Genomic DNA, 8,138 nt, shown 5'->3' with positions numbered 1-8,138 from the left:
GAGCAAGAAAGGAAGAGTCATCAAACAGTAAAGCTGGAAAGGACACTAATTAGGTTACACAGATTTCACTCTCCTCATTTTACAGATGCAAAAATCGAAGTTTCTCAGAGAAGTGCTTAGAATATATTTAATATTTTTTTAAAGAATACATTATGATGGACACTACTCATCGATAGAAAAGAACAATCTCTTGATATCTGCAGCAACATTGATCAATCTCGCAGATATAACACTATATGAAAGAAGCCAGAAACAAAAGAAGACACAGAATGAGGACTCAGTGTCTATGATTATTTGGAACAACAGGAAAAACTGATCAAAGGTGAAAGGGATTGGAACCATACTTGCCCGTGTGCCAGAGTGGGCACTGCAGGGACACTGAGTCAGAAAGGGCACAAGAGGACTTTCTGGGGTGATGCGGGTGCTCCTTGAGATAGGGTTCAGGTTACATGGTTATATCCACTTGTCAAAACTGAACAGTTAAGATTTGTGCCTTTCAATTGTTTAACAGAGGTGCTGTTAATGTATCAAGGTGCAACATATTCTTGTGTTCACTCTGTGTAGTTGAGACATTTTATAAGAAATAGCCTTGAAAGATGAATGTGAGGAGCAGGGGCAAACTTGATCATGTTTGGAAACATAAGCACTTTGGGTACTAGTCCAAAAAACATTCGATCCTTTTTTCCTGAGTCACCTTAAAGTTTTTAGCTAAGTTCCAGGTACTCTTCTCATCTTGAGTCTCTTTCCCCCACATTCCTATGGGAAAGAAAAAACCTGCCAGGTGAAGGATGGAGTCCTAAAGAGCCCACCGGAGGCCTCCACACAGTGACCTCTGAAGAGATGGCTGCTGTATGTGGTTGAGCGGGCAGGAGCCAAATCTCCAGGAAACAGCTTCTTCAAGCAATGCCACATGGTGTTTGCTCTCAAGAAATATTGCTCACGAGTTTTGTGTCCCTAGGACAGCCACCTACCTTTTAAGAGCAAATCTGCTTCATTCTCACATAAACAAACTAAAAGAAGTAAATGATAAGCAATGGCCCACTAAACATGTCAAGGTATATTCTCTTAATCTTTACATTTTTAGCTGTTTTTTAATACTCTCAAATATTAAATTCTTCATTCTTAAATTATAATGGGCAAAATATGAAATACCAGAAGAAATATTGGCAACATTTCTTTGCAGATGTTGTTAAATTTGTGGGTGATTTTCCAACACATCAACTTGATTTCTAAGAAGTAAAGTTACGTGGAAGGTGGCAGTAACTATGAGGTCATTCATGAGCTTATTTTTAATTTATTTTATATATACTACAAAAGAATTTTCAATATAATAAAATCAAATATCACAGAGCCATCACAGGAGTTTATACAAACTAACAAACTAAAAGGGCTAAGGATGCTCTTTCTATTTAGGGTATAAGCTACACTACGCAAAGTGATCTCAAAGTGGTTGATGTGAATTATCTCACAAGATGACTTAGAGGATCCATAAAATAGCCTCAGTAATTGCATACAGTATGACTGTGAAGCTACCATGCTAGCATTGGACTATTTGTGATTAAAATCCTCATCCATTAGCAGTTACTGCTTATTGCGGAACACCAATGGGTCTTGTAAAACACACATTTACAGGAACCACAACAGCATTACTAAAGATCACCCTTTGGGCTTGTGATAATTCTATTGTGAACAAAGCCAAGCTAGGAAACCTTCTGTCTGAAAGCATCAGATCTGAGCAGAGAATCTGAAAAGGAAAGTCACATGCCACCCCAAATATTGATATAGACATTTTCCAAAGAAATAACTTTAACTTACTGAAAAAATGGTTTTAAAAAATTAAAATCACTGAATTGGTCAAGTTCTAAATAGCTCAGAAGTTATTTATGAGATCACCTCTAATCAGAAACAGTCATTTATGAATCAAAGAAAACCTTTCTTTCTGATATGAACTTGAGGAAAATTTCTGAATTCTTTCTTGTCTGCTCTCAAGATAAACAAAAAAAATATATAAACTACAGGTTTCTTGACTCAAGAGTCCATTCAAGAGTTCATCAAACCGTGAAACTTTACAATAAACCACACATTTTTAACTCATATCCACATACGTTCATAAAACAAATACAAGGTAAGTCAAATGTAGACATTAATTTCAAGTTTCGTGAGACAAATATGTTTTCCCTGAGGCCAGGGAACATGGAAGCCCTAAAATTATGTTATGCATATTGGTGTAATTACATAATACGAAAGGTTGGCTTTTTCCTCTATGTCTCTCCTTTTGATAACTGATACCTCTAAGAAAAGATAGAAATTAGGTTAGGCTGATGAAACAGTGCACTACTTAATTCGTAAAGTTTAAAATCATTAAAAATTGGTAAAGTGCTTTTGAGAAATTTTCAGACGCTCAGGTTACAACAAAAATAGTCATTACGATTTTAAAAGTAATAATTCTTTCCTTAGGACTGACATTCTGTTTACTTACAGACTGTCCATTTATCCCCCGGGGGTCTTCCATTGAAGACTTCTTCTTCTGAATTATATATGGGCTATTAGCTCCACACTTCTTCAAAGGGCTCCAACGCCCCTGCACCTGTGAAACACAGAGCATCAAGCAGCCGTATTAATTGTGGAGTATGAAATTAAGAGCTGTTCTGTTCATCTGCAGCTTTCCATTGACTAGCATGTATACACAAGTCAAGAACGCTTACTTTCATTGAATGAATCTTTAAAATAAATATTATGGGCTCACTGTTTATCACAATTTACATGAGCCAAATGTGGCCAAATTATAGCTCAGTTGTGCCTGCTGTCAGCAGCTGCAGCCCAAGAGAAAAAAAAAAGAGAGATGAGGGAGGGCAGCTAAAGAGCTTTCCACATACATTATTTCTGAGCCAGCAGTACAGAGCTTTTTTATTTTTTTTTCCTCTCCCCCTGTTCTTTTTGCTTTTTGAATTCAGTTTCTCCCTGCTATCTATCAATGTCAATTGTCCCACAATGCAAAGAGGAAATACTAACAAAGAAATATGATTGTAGTCTGAACAAGGATGAAAGAGAGAACACTAGGGTTGAGTGTTTTACCCTCAGGGCACGGATATTATTAGACTATTTCTTAGCAAGTTTACATTAGGTCACAGTTTCACGGTTGATCAATTCTGCACCTTCAGAGACTCAACACCTTCAGGAAGAATGGGTTTGGAGGAAACTTTAAAGCATGGCCAGTAAATGTAGTATGCAAGATATATTCTACATTTAACTATTTTCAAAAAATGATAATTTGGCCATCTAGCTGTCCATTCTAATTTTCTAACTTTCAGAATTAATTTTCATGTTCATGCTCATATGAGAAAACCCAAATATACTCTGAGGTTTTCGTACTTAGGCTTGACAGCTGAAAAATCATTCTACCAGTCTCACATAAACTCCAGTGCACAAATGTAAATATGCATTAAATATACATATAATTTTAAGCAAAAAAGATACAATCTTAATATTATCCAAGATGAAACTGCACAACAGAGAACAGGTAGTTGTTTAACTTTAGTATCACTTATTGTGAAGATATTTGAATTTCTAAATGCCAGCATAGTAGGAAACCCATAATAGTAGAATTCAAGAGATCTGAATTCTGGTTCTGACTCTTGTTACTAAAGAGCTAAATGGTCTCATATAAATTACATAGGCTCTAAGAATCTCAGTTTCCTCATCTGTAAAATGAAAGATTTCAAATGAATAGTGTCTTAGAGCTTTATATTTCATATAAATATTTTATATTTTATAATGAACATAGATTTTCTTACATAAATACTTGTAAAATATTCAAAGCATAGCTCATTTGAAAAGTAATTTTGGAATACTGGAATAATTCTCACATTCATTTTTCTCACAATTATCATAGATGCAAAACATATGCCTCATCCTTTTCCCACACAAAAGTGATGCTTCTTGAACAATATAAGACTCAGATTCTTACGATATTGAGCATCCGTATTGAAGTACTGTGTTTTTCAAATTTTACCAAGAAGTAATTTCATAATTTCAAGTTTTAGGAGTAAATAAAAGTCATATGGATACATTTATGTTTGTTAAACTGGGTAAACAGAATATCTTGAAATGCACAAATTTCAAAACCGAATCTGAAAACTCACCAACATTGCTTTTGGAGGATTCTTTACCTAATTAGGAAAAAGATGTTACAGAATAAACTAGACTTTTTTCATTGCTTTACTTGCTCTCCAGAGGCACATTAACTTTTCCAGGCACTAAGGTGGAACTTTCAAGTAATGACAATAATCCTGCCTTACAGTGGTAAAATGTTTCACAGTTTACAAAGTGCTTTCACATAAATTTCCCATAGTACACCTATATAAGGAATGACAAACTCCAGTCTCAGTCCTCACAGAAGGGAACAGGCCTAAGACAAAGACCCCTCTGATTTCCCATAAATTCCCATCCTCTCCATACCTGTCCTGAGAACATGTTTCAATCAAAACCTGTATATTTGATATTCCAGGATTATTTCCCATGTGTTTCTTTTCCATATTTCCTTATTGAACTTACTGAACAGTTTAAGGTATTAAGAATGGTCAAATTACATGAGCATGAAAGATATTTCATTTGCAATTTTATTTCTGCTAAAGATGAAACTATTCTGTACTAAATAGCATGTTTGTTATTGTTTCCTGGTCTAAAAAGAAAAGTTGGAGATTACTGGGAAGTCAAAACAGTCAGCACTCATCTACTTCAGGTAGATGTCTTCAGTAAAAAAGACTACCATTCAAAAATCAAAAAATCACAGAGAGTCATGGACTTTATTTACAAATCCTCCACTGCTTGCTAAATCAGCATAGTTGTTTCCAGATTTCTACATGTCAATCCAAACCATGAAATATATGACATGACTGAGCCTACTGATATTTAGGAGCCTGTCTCTGGCAAACCCTTAATTCCTTTGCTGGACTTGATCTTTCATGGTTTATAAATAAGCCTGCTTCCATTATAGCACTTATCTAGAGGGACTGCAATTATTTCTTTACCTGTCTCTTTGCCTCCCTGCAGCTCAATGAGGCCTAGGACTAAGCCTTACTTTCTTGTCCTGGTCCCACATGGCATTTATTAAATATTTTTGAATGAAAGAATAAATGAATGAGTGAATGAATGAGTGTTGTTAATACTTGACAATTTTTGAATACGTGTAAATTCTTAGCTAGAATTGGCAGTTAAATGGTAGTACTATTATTCAATTAACTTCCAAGGCATCCATCAACTTTCTGACCCTAACCATTTGTTTTAGATATCCTATGAAACAGGCTCACTCTAAAAACAAGTGACTTGATTGATGTCCTACCTACCTGTTGACCTACCTACATATAGACAATGGCTATTCACAATACTGTATAGACCTACATATAAGCACATAGGAAGGTCCACTTAGAGGTGGACTTGCCAGGCTCTCTGTTTAAATCTAGCAACGGTTCCTAGAAAAGAAGTATAAGAATGTCCAGGAAAGTTATGTTTTAGGAGATTCATGGAATAGCAGAGGCTAGAGCCTTGGTATCAGGAGTTCTCAGGAGGGAAGTCTAGTAGCCATTATCCATTTAGAGACCATCCCTACACTTACCCTGCCAAAGCAGATAACTGAATTAATCACCCACTTGTGCATTTACCCAAAATGGCCAAATCCTTTATTTATCCCCTCTTGAGTTAACCATAACAGTACCCTGCAAAAATAAGTGCCCCTTAGAATTGTACACAGTAGAATCCCACATTTTATTGGCCACTGAAGTGCAAGGTTCCCTCATCAAGTGACAAGGGTCTGAGAGGCATCCTGGGGCCCTGTCTACCAAATCCAAGACTCTGGACTAGTTACCACTCTGAGCATACAGGAAAAGCCTAGAAGCATCTTCCTGAAATGTACTTCATCATCTCCTTAAGTACAAAGAAAAGATCAACTAAGCAAAACATTGAGACATAGCTGTACAGCATTAAGCTGGGCATGCATTTACATAGAACTCAGCTCTTCATATTTTCAAGCTGCATAAGACCACCTAAGAAGTTGTTTTTTTGAGGGCAGACAGTAGCAAGCAGCCCTTTCCAAGGCTACTGCAGCCCACAGGAGACAGAGCAGGGGCCACCACAGCTCTAGGTGGGGGAGCCCCTGACCTGCATTCAGCAGTTGATGCCCAGGCATCCGCTGTGAGAACTCAGCAGGTAGCAAGAAGAATGGTAGCAGTCTTCCCAGGGTGAGGAAGGAAGGAGAAGTGATGGCCCATTTAAACTGGGCTTTTCTCTGCCTGAGGAAACTATGCCTTCTCCAATCTTCCAAGAAACCCAGCTGGGGGGTCCAGGGGAGGAGAGGTCACTGCTAGTCTTTGCTGATGAAAAAGGAGACTTTAGAAAGCAAGGTTCTAGATCTGACTTCATTCCAGATTTGCTAACTTTGTTTACAGATTCACCTAACACAAGATTAATAGAAGGTTTAGGAACTTGCTTCCTTTCTTCCTGCCACTTGGGGGGAGTGTGGTGGGAGGGAGTTGAAATTAGTGAATATGCATTGGCAAATAAATAGTGGTAAGTAAATGTTAGACTTAAGTACTGTTAAAAACAAACTTTACAAAAGTAAACCAAGAGTACAATATGACAAAAGTTTGCAATCACACAAAATTAGTCTTGGGGGCCCAGAGACATTATGAAATTTGGTCCCAGTATATATACATATGTACATATATATATACATATTATAATTATAAAATATTATAATTATTCCAATAGAGATCAATGATGCATACCTGAAAGTAATATTTTATGTCCAAATGCAAGCAATAAGCCTACTGATTTTCCAAGTACAAAATACAGAAACTTTAAAGCACATGAGAAAAAAACATCTATTCTGAACATTGCTACCAATCTTTCTCCCCAGTGGTACAAACAGCTCTTGCTACTTAAAAAAAAAAAAAAAGGAATTTAAGACCCCTGAACCTAAAGCTTTCCAAATTCAGTAAAACACACGTTCACCCACATAGGCACTATTCTTTTTCTACCCATCAGCTGAAGCCAGGCCATTGATAAAATAGCACCCCATCTTACATGTAAACATTATCTTTCTTTTATTTTAGTTTTATTTATCACAAATATCCTATTTTCAGAGCAAAACATTAGAAGAAGTTGGAATAAGTGTGTATACAACACAGATGTGAAATTAGATAAAGGGTCAACTCAGGCAAACCCTTGGGACAATCTTTCTAGATTGAAGAAAAATAGGGTGGAGGTAGATGTAGGGAGTAATGAGATTGGGAAAAAAATATTTCTTTTTTATTTTATTCATCATATGTGCTTTAATTTTTCCTGCTGTTTTTGAAAAATGGGTTATATTTTAGATGGCACATTAGTCATCTCTAATGAAGCAGAGATCCATCAGGCACTGTTAATAACTTGTGGCTCCTTGGATGGAAGAATATTTTCATTACAACACACCGTCTCTTTACTTTTTGCCTTCTCACCAAGTGTTGAGTTCTCTAACATTCCTGAGAAATAGAAGGAAACTAGTGATTGAACATGGCTTTATGGAAAAGAAAAGGGCCATTCTAAAATATGTCCCCAGAAGACTACAACTACAGATTGAATAAACATATCAAATCAAGGGGTATCTAAGAACATTTACTAACAGAAGTCTGCAGTGAAATGAACCATTGGATAAATGACCTCCAGAGAACTGCTCAACTCACTATTCCATGGCTCCAGGAGCCACAAGCACTGTGTCTGTCACCTCGCCTTTGCTTTTCCCACCTTCTTTAGGAAATTTGGTTATATCAGGCAAAATAGAGATCAGGCATACTCAGGAGAATCACACCCCAAACTCCTATACACATTGGTCTTTCAAAAGGCAAAGAAGCACATCTCAAGTACAGGAGTTATTTCTGAAAACTAATTTGTTCTCTATTCTGGTGAAAGTCTTTCATAGCTGGAGATGTGGTTTTCATAGAAGCAAATGTCTAGACCAATTTTCTTTTGTAGATTTTCCACTTGCTAGTACTGCTGATTTAAAATTTTAAATATGAAACCTAACCAATCCTTTACAGAATTTCTAAATATAAAATATGACAATTTTTAATTTTTGAGCAACACACAATTGTACCTATTTATGG

Source organism: Marmota flaviventris, chromosome 15 (genome assembly GCF_047511675.1).
Source record: "Marmota flaviventris isolate mMarFla1 chromosome 15, mMarFla1.hap1, whole genome shotgun sequence".
Taxonomy (NCBI): domain Eukaryota; kingdom Metazoa; phylum Chordata; class Mammalia; order Rodentia; family Sciuridae; genus Marmota; species Marmota flaviventris.
This window is presented reverse-complemented; position numbering follows the sequence as displayed.